Here is a 15,299-nt window from a genome sequence, read left to right on the forward strand (position 1 = left end):
TTCCCTCCTAGAACAACTTTTGTTGCGTCCTATAGATTTTGAATTGTGTTTTTATTTTAATTTGTCTCCAAGTATTTTTTGATTTCCTCTTTGATTTTTTTCAGTGATCCATTGGCTGTCTAGTAGAGTGTTGTTTAACTTTCACATGGAGGCTCCATGCTACTCAACAACCAAATACAAACAGATATTGTTATTTTAATGTGTTAGCAAAGCAACATTTGTGAACCACACATTTTATTAATTGTATTTGAGAATAACTGATTTCTTTTGAAATCCCGTGGTTTTTCTTTTCTGCATTTAAAACACTGACATTAAAACATTCTGCAGAAAGATCCACAGGCCTCCCTAAACTATCAACTAGGTCTATTGGCACAAAAGAGTTTAAGAACTTGGTCTAGCTTCAGGTCAAGGCCACATTGAGATAAGAAGTTCAGGTTCATGAAGCTATTTAGACAGTAGAACTGGTGTCCTCACACAAATCTTGCAAACATCATCACAGAGGGGCCTCTTCATTCTAACAGAGCCTCCACAAAGACTCCTCCTATACTCCTCTGTACATTCTTCAGACATCTGGAGGAGCACTGGAGTTTCTAAAGGATTCCATAAAGCCTATCCAGTGATGACCACGTGCAGAGCCTTCTTGCCAGGGCTGGAGGGCATTGCTGTTCCACATGTGGTCTGAAAACTGTTACTGGCCAAAGATGAGAAAAATATAGAAATTGAGAATAAGGGTTTAGAAACCTTTATAGCAGTTTGAATCTAACAATACAATAACTAAGGTTCATATTTTGTATGTTTTTTTTCCAATTTCACTTTATTTTATAAAATCATCCATCTGTTTGGAAATTTACAAAAACTAAACCAAAAAAATGTTGGTCTTCCCTCCATACAGAGTTTGAGAATCACCATTATGTGGAGATACAGCGAAAAGACATGGATACAAGCGGGCAAAGGCTCTGAAAAACATGAATAAAATGCTGGATGCAGACGCACATCAGACCAGCAGAACTAGGGAAGGGAAAAGGAGGAGGAAGAATTTCAGTTCTGTTTTGACCCATGTGTATAGGTGGAAATAATGCCTTTCTGAGTGTTCCAGACAGTGGGCTCAGCAGAAGCCAAGGCAAGGAGAATAGAGTATTAGGTGCATCAGAGAAGGTGGGTGTCAGGCAAGACGGGGCAAATGCCTGTGTGCCTGCAGTGAGTAGAGACAGGAATACAGTGAGAGTAAATCACAATGGCCTTGGAAACATGTTGACGATGTGGGGCTCTCTTAGTAGGCCATGGACTTATTTACAGCAGGGAATAAAGGATCACATCTGAGTTTTAAATGATAATGTTTACTGAGCCAAACTAAATTTTAAAAGTTCCCAGGCACTGACTCTTTCAGAGAAAATTTCCCTCTTCATTAGAATGTGCAAACAAACAGAGATTGGTTCCCATGCCCGAGTGAACATGTGCAAGGATGTGCAGGAAGGAGGAACTCTCTGGAAAACCAATTTGCCTCTTTTGTCCCCTCACTTCTCCTTTTCTTTCTTTTCTCCTCTCTTATTCTCTTAGCACCTTCCAGGAGTAATTTGTGTAATGATAGAAATAGCTTGTATCTGAGCTGGAAGCCACTAACCGCCTGTGGTCATTGGACCCTCGAAATATGGCTACTATGACTAAGGAACTGAACTTTAAATTTAATTAAACTAAAGTAGTCACACGCGGCTCTTGGCTACTATATTGGACCATGTAGCGACTTCTACCACAATGAAAACAGAGAAGGAACATATAGATACCTGGGCTGTCACAGAATCTTTTGTTAACAAGTAGTCAGAATAGAGTGAAGGTGGGAATGAGTTCTTCTGCTTTTAACCCAAATATGTATGTTTTAACCTATTTGTGTCCAGAAAGACACAATCTCTTGGAAAGTGACCTGGGAGCCAGGAGCTTAGGGTTCTCACCTGATGTTAGTGGATTACCTTAGATCACTGCTGGGGGACAGACAAGAACTAATGTCCATGGAGCATTAGCCAAGTAGCAGGCATGGGATTTTTTTTTTTTTTTGCTATTTCTTTGGGCCGCTTCTGCGACATATGGAGGTTCCCAGGCTAGGGGTCGAATCGGAGCTGTAGCCGCCGGCCTACGCCAGAGCCACAGCAACGCGGGATCCGAGCAGCATCTGCAACCTACACCACAGCTCACGGCAACGCCGGATCCTTAACCCACTGAGCAAGGGCAGGGACTGAACCCGCAACCTCATGGTTCCTAGTCGGATTCATTAACCACTGCGCCACGACGGGAACTCCAGGCATGGGATGTTAAGTGTCTTTACAGATTACCATATTCGAACATCACAGCAAACCTCTGAAGCAGTGCTTTTATGCCTCTGTCATGGATGAGGGAAACGATTAGGGAGGTAAGCAGTTTGCATCCCCGAGAGTCAGTTTCCCCCCCAAGGAGACCAACTAGCAGTTCTCACGCTGTCTACCCCCCAAATAGGTGACGAGGACCAAGTGAAGGTTAAGAGGATGCTGAAATATTGACAAGGCAAAGGTGCTGAGTGTGCTCAGGGCAGGGAGGTGATATTTTTTGAGAATACAAGCAGGGAACAGTGTTCTGAGATGATTCTGCTCTCTCACTGATATTGGAAATACTTTAAAATTTCCATTTAAGAAATGCCTGAAGCCAGGCCCATTTCAATCATGTAAAAACCAATATCAGTTTGGAAAGGTTATCACAGCCTTTCCCATTCCGGTCAACATTAAAAATGCAAATGTTTGCTATTTAAAAATAGCCTTTGGCCACCAGTGTTCAGGACATAAGGTAAACCACAGCAGGCTGCCCTCTCCCATGGAGGGTTCAGCAGGAAGGTAGCAGAGGAGGTGCTGAAAAGTCTGTGTTGTACCAGGCTGATGATTTGGGTCCTCAAGGTTGTCCTGTTTCAAAGGACCAGATATCCATTCATGGGGTAGGGTGGGGCATGACCCTGTGGGTTTGTCTCTGTCTTCCCAGTACCTAGTCCAGTGTCTGCTTCAGAGTAAGACCTCAAGGGATATTTCTTGACTAGATGAATTAATTCATTTATTGTCTTTTTTTGGGATATCCTATCATGTCTCAGGCACTGTACTAAGCCTATAAAATGTTACAGAAAACAGCCATTTGGGGAAATCAATCTCAAGTAATTTACCATCTAAGAAGGATGGTAAGATAGGCAAATAAATAATAGTAACACGAGAGCATCAGATGAACCTTACCGTAAGTACTAATTCTGGAGGTCTGTCAAAAACAGGTGTTGGAAAATGTGCCGGATGAAGAATGCTTGTGTGGTTGGACATCAGGATTCTGGATGGTCTGGGAGATGGAATAACTGGGCAGTGAGATCAGCAATGGGAGATTCCTGGAGGAGGTGCCAAGAACCATTTCTAGGGTGGGCTCCTGTCCTTGGTGGTCTCCTCCACTCAGCCTGTATGCTCCCTGAGGGCTGGACTGTAGCTTATTTAGCTCTGCACCCCAATACTTCACATGGGGCCTGACACATAGTAGGAAGCAACATATGCTGAATAAATGAATGAATAAATAAATGAATGTTAGGAACTCATCAAAAATCATAAGGAGAAGCATTTGTTGAGACTTTAGCAAGTACCAAACATCTTATATGTACATACATATAAATATGTGTGTGTTTATCTGTCACTGGTAAAGCCCATTAACAATTTCTAGGAAATAAAAATAGAATCTGGGTAATAAAACGAAATCTAACCTTTTTTTTTTCCTTTTCCTTTGTGCTTAGACTAGTTTCTCTTGCTCATAGAGTACCACACGTAGAGAGAGGCCTTGCAGCTGGCCCATCGGACCAGAGTTCCCAGTGGGAAATGGCTGCACCCTACACCTCAGCTTGGCACGCCGAGTGCAGAACTGCTACACCTGGTACTATGATCTGGAGCCATGAGCAGCACAGCTATACCTGACTCACAAGAACTCTGCACCCTCCCTGCTGATAAGAACCTGATAAAACAGCCCTGAGATGGTCTGTTGGGGACAGCATGTAGAGCACAAGCTTGCACCTCTCCAATTGTCAATCAAAGAATTTTGCTTCTGAACAGAACTTGATCTCATTCTACTGGCTCATATAACACCAGGCAGGAGGACCCTTGTTGGGGCTCATCTCAAAGGATTGGTAACGGGGTGTGGGGGGGGGAGCGAGAAATTGGGAACGTGGGAATAACGAATACACACTACTGTATAAACAAATGATTAATAAAAACCTACTGTGTAGAACGGGAAAATCTACTCAATAGTTTGTTATAACCTCTATGGGAAAAAAGAATGGATATATTTATATGTATGACTGATTCGCTTTGTTGTACACCTGAAACTACTACAACATTGTTAAGTCAACTATACTCCAATTGATTTTTTTTAAATGGAGGACTGGTAACAAATTGTGGCAACCACGAAAGAACAAACCATAGCCTTTCACCTGCCTCTATCCAGTAGGCTCCAGGCTTGCCCAGCTCCAGCGGGAGGACGGTGGGGGCTCTAGGAAGTCTGAGTGAGGATGACTGACTTTGGTCATTGACTCTGGCTGGCCTTTGAGTTCACTCTGATGGGGTAGAACGGCGGCAGCTGAATTCAGAGAAACTCTTTCCAGCACCTTGATATCCAGGTATGGTATGCATATAGCATAGCCCCCAGAAAAATCTGGACCACGTACCCTTGAGGGGATCACATTGACTCAAATTCAAGTGTGCCTTTCTATGGTGCTCAGTGGAGAGGGGGCGGGGCAGGGGGTGGTGGGGTCTTGCAGATGGGATGAAGCCATGGAAGTCTTGCCAGCAATGCTATCCTCTTGATCCCTGTGAAAGGCAGTAGTGGCCACACCAGGGCTTTTTGCCCTCCTCCCTGATCACGTTCTCCATAGTCACTTTCAGTTTAGTAAAGGGAAGTGGCCAGTCGCATGAACCAAGACGAGAGGCCAGAAAAAGGCCCAGGTAAAGAAGACCACCTGACACAACACAACAAGGATGTTCCACTTGAGTTCAGGAAAGGGCACTGGGAAGCCCGAATGTGAAAGGGTCCAAAGGTGGGTATACAGCCGGTAATTGAACCTCTTTGGGCCAGCGCTAGTTTCTCAGAAGTGGACTAGGGAGTCCTGTGAGCTGTTCACAAGACCAGGAACCCCATTATCAGGAAACCGAGCTGCTGGCAAGAGCAGGAAACACCCACCACCAAACCTCTCTTCCCTTTCCTGCTTGTGAGGTGAAACGGGGGATTCTCTATTGACTGAGGTTCCACAGACTCTCCTCTCCGTATCAGGACAGAATACCAGCTGCCCCAGAGATTTGGTGAGTACCCTGTGGGAATCCCTCGTGCTTTTAGCTCTCACCTTGTGGGAAGCCCCCAAACTCTTCCTTTTCAGCCCAAGGTCAGGAAGAGAAGACCCCCACCTCAGACAGCTAAGCCACTCCCTAATGGACCAAGTTGGTCAGGAGCTCACCATGCTGCTCTGGCCCAGAGGCAGTGCTGTCTAACCTCCTGTGGGACATCCTGACTGAGGAGAGACGTACTATCTCAAGCACAAGCTTTTACAAATTCAAGCCCCCCCCCACCCCCCGTTATATCAGAGTCCATGCGATTTGAAGGCCTCCTATTTTGGTCTTTTGATTTATTTTTTATTATTAATTTTTTGTCTTTTTAGGGCTGCACTCATGGCATATGGAAGTTCCCAGGCTAGGGGTTGAATCAGAACCACAGCTACCAGCCTACACCATAGCCACAGCCACGCCAGATCCAAGCCACATCTGCAACCTGCACCACAGCTCATGGCAACCCTGGATCTTTAACCCACTGAGTGAGGCTAGGGATCAAACGCATGTCGTTATGGATACTAGTCAGGTTCATTACCACTGAGCCATGACGGGAACTCCCTCTTTTGGTCTTTTGAGAAAACCATTAATATTTTTATTAATATTTAAATTTCCCAAGCCAGAAGTCTTCTTTGGGTCAAATCCAGCGTTTGCTAGCCTACAATTCCTCTAACCACCTCCTTGGTAGCTAGAAACAAATCCAAAACAGAACATCTAAGGTATGGGAAACCAAACGTCCACCCTATCAAAGGATAGCCCATTAGGGTGCATCCTACAGAACTGGAAGTTTTTCAGGTATCATCCCCTGACCCCCAAAACATTTAATCTTCCTATGTAATACAGCCTGGCTCTAATACCAGCTGTGAGATGGGGAAAGCTGGCTTGCCAATGGATTTCTAAATTACAACATCATTTTACAACTGGACATGCTATGTCAGAGACAAAAGAAATGGGATGAAATTCCCTATGTCCAGCTTTTTTTGTGGGCTTGTATCAGAACAGAGACCTTCGAAAGGGATGTAGGCTCTTCTCCGTTGAGATAATACTAGTTCTTGATCCTCCCCCGAGGACCTTCTTGGTTTCTTCCCTAACCCTCCCTGCTCCCTCCCTACCCCTTCCTTCTTAGGTCCCAATTTGGGCCAAAGGCCTAATGGCCCCCTTCCAAACCAGTGCCCTTCCTCAGAACCCAGTCCAGCAACTACATAAAGCAGGACCAACCAGAGTCCAAGGAGCCACCAGGAAAAGTCCTCTCTTTGAGGCAGAAGGCAGGCTCATCCAGGTATATGTCCCATTTACCACTCCTGATCTGTATAACTGGAGAAGTCATAGCAAGGGGTTGGGGAAAGATAGAGGGGTTCCTGAATCTGACTAGGGAAATTTTTCAGACCTAAGACCCCACCTGAGCTGACATCCAGAGCCTCCTCAACGTACTCCTAGCAGAAGAAGAAAAGGCCACCATCTTTTCAGGAGCCCGGACAAAGCAAACAGAGGCAGAACAGTGCTGGTCATGCTCTTTTCAGATGGAGGAATCAAGTGGTCCCAGATAATAAACACAACTGGGACCACAGAGACAACAGAGAATGGGGTGGAAGACAGGTTGATCCACTATAAAAATATGATCCTAAAGGGACCAGGCAGCGGCAAGAAACCTGTCAGTTGGAATAAGATAAAGGAAATCATTTGGGAGCTGGTAGGAAACCCTTCTTTGGTATTCTTAGAGTCTCAGGGAATGCCTCTGAATCTGTATCACCACTGATCCTGAGTCTTTGGAAGGCAACACAATCCTGAGGTCATATTTCATTTCTCAAAGTGCCCTGACATTAAGCATAAATTTCAGAAATTGCAAATAGAACCATGTACCCCTACCTTCAGCTGGTTGTGGTTGCCCACTGGGTGTTTGATATATAGAGGAGGAAAAGTCAGAGGATAAAAAGACCTGGAGGCAAGCCCACCTGCTGGCTGTCACCTTCCAATGTCAACTGGTCAGTATAGGAATCTGGCCTAACTGCCCATGGAGACTGGCGACTCTTGACTCCATTTGATTGACCCCCGCTCCTCACTGAGGGATAGCGAGCCAAGGACACTTGGACCCAACCAGTGAACCATATATAAACAAGAGGAACACTGGAGAATGCCCTCGCTGCCCCCAAAGAGGGAGGAAATGACAGATCCTGGCCACTATCCTTGAAAGCAAATAGTCCAAATAGATGAAGAATGATGGAGCCAGGGGGCTCCTAAGCTGCCGCTCCAACTGACCCCCAAGGAGCCCCAGCCAACGTTGGACATAGGGGGAAAGACTGTTAAATGCTTAGTCGACACTGGGGCAACTTACTCAGTTCTGAACACCAGGTCAGGAAAATTCAGTCACAAGAGTTATAAAATTATGAGGGTATCAGGGAAGATCCAAGAATAGTCATTCATGGACCATTAGAATACGTGCTCAACCATCCATTCCTGTATGTCCCCGAATGTTCCTACCCCTCTAAGAAGAAATATCTTACAAAAATTGGGGGCTATTAGCCTAATGAGAGACAAACTAGAGATGAGTATCTCTTAGATAGGGACACAAGGTGAGCATGTTAATGGCTGAGGACACGTCCCTGGACAGGGCAAATCAGTCTTCCTGGAGTAAATCCCCAGGTCTGGGTAGGATGAGCTGTAGGAACCAGCCCTGTGATAATTCATCTAAAACACAGGCATATACAGCACAATAGAAAACAAGACTTCCCCATCAGAAGGCCTTATTAGACTATGTCAATCAGCTTATAATGCCCCCATTCTCCCTGTAAAGAAACCCAGTGTGACTATGTGATGGCACACCACTTCAGGGCATTCAAGGAAGCCACTGAGGATATACACCCAGTAGTCCCTAATCTCTACATTCTGCTGGTCCCTCTACAATCCGCCAGGACCCTGGTATTCTGTACTAGACTTAAAAGATGGTTTCTTTTGTATTCCATTAGCTCCAGAGTCATGAGAAATTTCTGCGTTTGAGTGGTAGGACCCAACCATTCTATACAAACAACAATCTTGCTGGACAGCTCTGCCCCAAAGGTTCAAAAATTTCCCCACCCTCTTTGGGGAAACTTTAGCTAAAGACCTAAAAGACCTACATCTGGAGGTGGGAACCCTCCTCTGGAATGCAGACAATGTTCCGATCACTAGCCCTACTAAGGAGGCTTCTGACAAAAATAGCGTAACTACTCTGAAACACTTAGCCAATAAAGGATGTAAGGTACCCAAGAAAAAGGCTCAAACATCACAAACGAGGGTGACTAATCCAGGCTTCATTCTCACAGAAGGTCAGAGAACCCTGCTAGGAAAAGAAAGAAACCTTCAGCAGCCTTGGCCCTCCTAAACCTAGAAGACAGCTTGGGGGTTTCCTGGGGCTGGCTGGGTTTTGCTGCATCTGGATCTGGACCCCTAACTATGGTCTAATAGCTAGGCCTCTATATGAAAGGTTGAAAGGAAAGGATGATGATCCCTTTGATGGAATTCAAAATGCAAAGGAGCCTTGCAAGTACTAAAAAAGCAATTATTGCAAGCCCCTGCCCTAGCCCTCCCAGATTTGGCTTAACCTTTTGACCTTTACATTCACGAGAGAAGGGGAATTGGCCTTAGGATATTAGCTAAAAAAACTGGGGCCTCCCAACTCAGGTGGCTGCTTATTTCTCTAAACAATTAACCCCTAAAGAATGGCCTCCTTGCTTCCAGGCAGTAGCAGCTACATCAATCCTTCTTTAACTGAAAAATTAGCATTTGGTCAGCCAGTTGCTGTATGGATTCCACATCAGTTTCAATCTTTAGTAAGTTATAAAGGAACAGAAAGGCAAATCTCTGGAACGTCATTCAAGTTCAGGATGTGCTTTTAGACAAGCCAGTGGCTACCATAAAATCCTGCCCCCCACTAAATTCTTCCCACAGAAACGGGGCCCCTGGAGCATGCCTGTATAGAAACCACAGACATGGTCTATGCCAGTCACCCTGACCTAAAAAGTGAGCCTCTCCCAAAGGCAGAAGAGGAATGATTCACAGGTGAGAGAGGTTTTATGAGAGGGAAATAGGCTGGTGAGATACACAGTGACTTACAGATCTAAGAAAGATCTAAGAGGCACGAAGCCCTCCCCCAGGGACTTTAGCCCAGAAACCAAATTGACAGCCCTCACCTGAGCCTTAGAACTTAGGCCAGGGAAGGTCTTGAATGTTTACACAGATTCCCGGTGTGCATATGCCATCTTCTCTCCCCACCTCACCCCACCAACACAGGGCTATTTGGAAGGAAAGAGGTATGTTTATTGCAAAGAATAAACAGGTGAAACATGGCTTAAGCAAACTGAAGTTCACAGAAGCAGTACAGCTTTCAAAAAAAAGGTGGCAGTGATTCATTGCAGGGGTCACCAAAAGGGGACACAGGTAACACGTGGGAAACAATGAGGAGGATACAACTGCCAAAAGAACAGCCCTCGAACCAGTAACCTGGCAACTACCCTTCATTTCTCAAAGGCCAGATCCATCCAACTGCTCCCCAGTCTATAAAAGAAAAATTAGACAGAGCCCCCAAATGAGGCTTTGTGGGGAAAATGGAGTCACTCAGGCTCTTTTCGCTTGACATCCTCTTGACAGCCATATTGTTCTGGTGAAGGATGACTTAGCAACTCTTACGTAACAATGTTCAACTAGTGGCATGCACAGTGTGGTGGGATGACGACCACCTCTTATGCAACATTTTGGCAAACTGCCGGCTTTGTTCTGCACTGGTATATAAGGCAGTCAGGACTTTCCAGCCTGATGCCCTTGCCGCCCATGAAACTAATAAAAACTAATAAAGTGACATCTAACCTAACTGCCGCTCACTGAATCTTCTTTCAAGTGCCTGAATCCAGGTGCCTGAACCTGCCTGATCTTGAGAGACGGCAGAACAGGCTTCAGCAGAGCTCTAGGAGGCCACGTGTAGGTAGTTACTGACCATGGGCAATACTCATGGTCAGTAATTCCCCAAACTGCAGCTTGTCAAGCCGTCAGGGAGGCTCATCAAAGAACTCATTACAGGAGGGAAGCCCTCCATAATTGGTTAATTGAGGTCATGGGGACGCCTCGCATGAAAAGTGTAATCAGTTGGATAGTTGAGACCTGCCCTGTCTGCACAATGAATTCCAACTCCAGATCCCTTAGAGACCCCCAGATAAAGCCCATTCGGATTAGAACGACATGCCCTGGAGAAGACTGGCAGATTAATTACACTGTCATGCAGAGAATACTGGGCAATTTCAGGTATCTTGCTGCTAAGCGGACATTTTTCTGGGCGGATAGAAGCATTTCCCCTGAAAACTGAAATAGCAGCTGAAGGGGCTAGGGCATTACTAAAAGGAATAAGTCTTAGGTTTGGGCTCCCCAGGATCCCCACAAAGCAATAACGTCCCAACATTTGTGTCTCAAGTGACAAAGGGCATAACATGGACCTTGCACTCAACCTGGAGACCCCAATAATCAGGGAAAGTACAGAGATACAGTCAGGCCTTGAAACAGGCCATAGACAAGCTGTCAGGAACTGAAGAAAACTGGATTAGGTTGCTTCCAATTGCCCTGCTTGCCATGTGGTTAGCCACAAGGAATGAGTTAAAAAGGACATTTGAACATTCTCCATGCCTGCGAGAAGGGACACCTTAATCTCCTTGAAAAGGACAGCTCAGTATGCTGTCCAGGTAGGAGAAACCTTGAAAGCTCTCATGGAATATGGTTATCTGGTGCTGTTCCCAGCCATGAACCTGGCCCTCCACCCCTTTAGGCCAGGAGAACAGGTGAATCTAAAAACCTGGAAAACCCGCAGCCTGCAAGATCAGTCCACTTTGTGACGCTAACCATCCAATGTGCCCTGAAGTCGCAGGGATCACTTTGTGGGCACATCACACTTGAGTGAAGAGGGCCCGCGAGCCTCAGTCTCTGGAGGGACAACCTGGGGTAACAGGCCCCCTTGAATACACAGGTAAACCTCTCTCGGGCCTGAAGCTTCTCTTCCAAAAAACAACAAAGTGTGATGGCAGTGAGCCTCCACATCAGGGCATGCTTGCCCACAGGCAAAAGGCCTAGATACCTGCATTAAAAAAAAAAAAAATTTGACATATGACCATCATTCTTGTGCTAATATTTGGGCCATGAATCTTAAATTGTTTGGTGGTCTTTGTCTCCAAAAGGTTAGACAAAGGATGGACTCAGGGCTGAGGTCTGAGGACAATCAAACATAACGAAAGGCAGCCGGGGAGAAGGTCGGCTCTTCTACCCCAGAATATGAAGACGCCCAAACCAGCCAGAAGCAGTTTCCGAAGACGAAACTTCACCCCTCAGCGTCCCTCAAGAATGAGGAGTAGGACAAGCGACAGAGGAGGGATTTATCACCAGCAAAGCCCATTAACAATTCCCCAGAAATAAAGATAGAATCTGGGTAATAAAATTAAGTCTGACCTTTTTCTTTTCCTTTGTGCTTCTTCTAGTGACACTTGCGTATAGGGTGCCTGGTGCAGAGGCTTTGCCCCTAGCACTTCAGACCAGAGTTCCTAGTGCAAAACGGCTGTGCCAACACCTCAGCTTGGGACTGCGCACAAAAGCGCTGCTCAGGAATCTCAGTCCAAGGTGGCACTGTTGGCTGTGTGCAGAGACGCTAAGCAGCCCTGCTGCGCCTGCGCGAGAGAACTCCGCCCTCTCCCTGGAGGAGGGCCCATGAAGCAGCCCCGCCCACAGCCTGTCATGTGACATCTGTGCTTTGGAGTGAGAGCGAGCACCTCTCCATCCTTTCATGGAAAACTAAAGCTTTCCTTTGCTTCTGAACTGAACTTGGTCTTATTCTATTGGCAAAAGCTACTCCAGGCAGGAGGACCCTTGTTGGGAACTGACTCTAAAGGGTAGGAAATATACTTTTCTTTTTTTTTTTTGCTTTTTAGGGCTACACTCGTGGCATATGGAGGTTCCCAGGCTAGGGGTCGAATTGGAGCTACAGCTGCTGGCCTACGCCACAGCCACAGCAATGCAGGATCCGAGCTGCATCTGTGAGCTACACCACAGCTCACGGCAACACTGGATCCTTAACCCACCAAGGGAGGCAGGGATGGAACCCCGCAACCTTACGGTTCCTAGTTGGATTTGTTTCTGCTGCACCACAACAGGAACTCTGGAAATATATCTTTTAAGTATTTATGCAGAGTGCAGCCAGGAGACAGAAACCACATCAGTTACTTGAACAGAGAGAATTTAATATAAAAGTCTGTTAACTAGGTATAGCATTGTTAATTGAATACTTTGAAGGGTAAAATGAGAACTATAAGGTCTAACAGAGATAGCAATTTCAGAAAGCAGCTATCACCCTAGGGATGAGAGAACACAGGGGGGAAAGTTTAGAATTTTAAAACTTTTGAGACTTGGTGGGAGGACCCTGTGAGTTGAAACTGCTGAGAAGGGGACACTGCTGAGCAGGTGTTGATGTCTCTGGTTGGATGTGATGAAGCTAATTCTGTGTTGAAAAACTGCACACTGGCTTCAGCTATGCTATGGGGTGACCTCACTGCTACCATGGTCAAAAAGTGTTGCTGGGTGATGGAGCATGCCACTCAACAAACTCATCTTCATCCCTGAAGACCCAGTTCAGATGTCACCTCCCCCAAGAAGTCTTCCTGATTTCTTCCTTTAGACAGGAACCCCACAGGAAGCAGACAGGAAGGAACAAGTCTCATCTTCCCTCTCCAGCTGGAAGGCCCGCTCTAGCATCCCTATTGACAGAACTTAAATGGAAGTTATCTGGCCAAGCAAAAATGTGACTTGCAGCAACCTAGCCCCATCATCACAAAGCAGAGTACAGAAGAGTTTGGGAGCTGAGACACCATGGTGGCATAATTAGGACAGGAGTCTGCCTATCAAAGCTGTGATACAGGAACTGCTGTTACTCCCATTATACAGATGAGGGTCTAGAGAAGTAAGGGTACTTGCCTAATAAGTTGATGTGGCAGTGCCCTCATTTGAAGCCAGGTCATCTGCTCTTAATGGTAATACTATACTAAGTCTCCTCCACATTTTTATGTGAAGAAAATGTCAGAGGAGAGAACAGATTTGAAGTCCCAGTGTTGCTGGGTTGGCAGCTAGCGATGAGGTGGGGTGAGGGATTCAGGCATTATCTAGTAAAGCAGGGAAGCAGGCGTGCCACCCAAGGTGATACTTTAATCTCTCACTTTACTGTCCTTTGAGAAAGTTGAGATTTTTATTCTTCGATCAAAACTTAACCACCATGGAGTTCCCATTGTGGCGCAGTGGAAATAAATCCAACTAGGAACCATGAGGTTGTGGGTTCCATCCCTGCCTCGCTCGGTGGGTTAAGGATCTGGCATTGCCATGAGCTGTGGTGTAGGTCGCAGACATGGCTTAGATCTGGTGTTGCTGTGGCTGTGGCGTAAGCCGGCAGCTACAGCTCCTATTCAACCCCTAGCATGGGAACCTCTGTATGCTGTGGGTGTAGCCCCCAAAAGCAAAAAACAAACAAACAAAAAGCTTAACCACCTAACAAACTCTTCTCAAACCTTCAGGACCCAGTTCAGATGTCACCTCCTCCGAGAAGTCTTCCTGATCTCCACAAAGCTGGCCACACCCCATGGTGCTCCCATAGGTCTTGGTGCCAACACCTGGATGGAGTTTATTTGTCTATATGTCACTCTAGATTGTGGGCTCTTTGAGGGCAGGCCTGGGTCTATATAAGCTCTGCCTGGTACATGGTGGGTACACGATGTCTAGAGATACGTATAAAGGCTCATTTCTTCCAGAGGCATATGCTTCTGTAAGAGCACTGGCACCTTCAGGACCACCTTTTCTGACTCATTCTCTGCCTTCCAGGAGTTCTTGGTCCAGTGGAAAAAATACCAAAACCCCAAATCCCCCAGGTTTAGCTCCTCACCTCTGGCCTTTTCCAACCCATTCTTGTCACTTCAGTCAGCTGCAGTTGGAAGCATCGGAAGCCCCGGTAAAACCTTCTGAAGGCCTCCATTGCTCTTAGGATGAAGACTAACTCCTAGTCCCCCGACCTCTGTCACCTGCCCCTCAATAGCCTTGCATCTCCCCATTCCCAGCCCCCTTCTGCCCCTTTCCACTCCACCCTCCCAGCTACTGAACCTCTTCCCAGACTCACCATGCTCTTTGCATTCTGGTCTTTACGGGTGGGCACTCCTCTACCCAGAACCCTCTCCCCTTTTCCTTTTGCCCCAGTCCCTCCGACCTCTCTTTTAGGTCTGGGCTGCTGAGTCACTTCCTCCAGGAGGTTATTGGCAGGGTAACCTGATGCTCCTGGGCAGCCGGCTCGTGACCACACCCCTCACCCACTGAAGAGCAATGGCCCGAGTTTGCTCAGAAGAGCAGCTCCCTGGCATGAGGCAGATGCTCTGTAAAATCGATTTGAATTAATTAATTAAAAACTTAGAAACAACAAAAGACTAAGAGTAGTCTCTCTAAGCTATTTTGGAAGTCACAGCTGCCTAGGATATGGTGAAATTACTCTTTCCCTGGATCTAGGGGGCCCTTGGGAAAAAGAGGAGGGGAGGGGGCTGAAAAAGACTGGGGAGGGGGCTGTGACCTGGAGTCAGAAGATCCACATTGGAGCCTCGGTGATCTGCGGAATAGCCTCTTGTTCCTGTATTAATAGCTCCATCTCTGTGATAGGTATTGTAGGGGAGGAAAAAGCCTTTTTCCTCTATCCTCCTGGGTTAGGCAGCTGAGGCCCAGGAAATTAAACTGATGAAAGTCAGATTAACAAAAAGAATAATAATAATAAAAAAGGCACAGTTTATGAATGAGTGCAGAGGCATACATACATGTGGGAGAAATTCAGCCATGAATGCCTCAAAGGGGCTTATATAGCATCTTAATGAAGAACCATAAATTTGTAGAGCAGTGATAAGGCAAAGGAAAGACTGGGCAAAT

At 46.2% G+C, this 15,299-nt stretch overlaps 1 long non-coding RNA gene across 2 annotated transcripts; it reads right to left on the minus strand.

Moving 5' to 3' along the window:
• On the minus strand, window positions 218-14,752 carry LOC110261219. 2 transcript variants are annotated; one of them, XR_002345167.1, is made up of 3 exons: window positions 14,512-14,752; window positions 3,240-3,541; window positions 218-691 (listed from the first exon to the last, which is right to left on the minus strand). It is a non-coding gene; the product is annotated as an uncharacterized LOC110261219 (long non-coding RNA). The 2 variants fall into 2 exon arrangements; XR_002345168.1 differs by lacking the exon at window positions 14,512-14,752 and adding an exon at window positions 11,811-12,260.

This window comes from Sus scrofa, chromosome 6, assembly GCF_000003025.6.
Source record: "Sus scrofa isolate TJ Tabasco breed Duroc chromosome 6, Sscrofa11.1, whole genome shotgun sequence".
NCBI lineage: Eukaryota > Metazoa > Chordata > Mammalia > Artiodactyla > Suidae > Sus > Sus scrofa.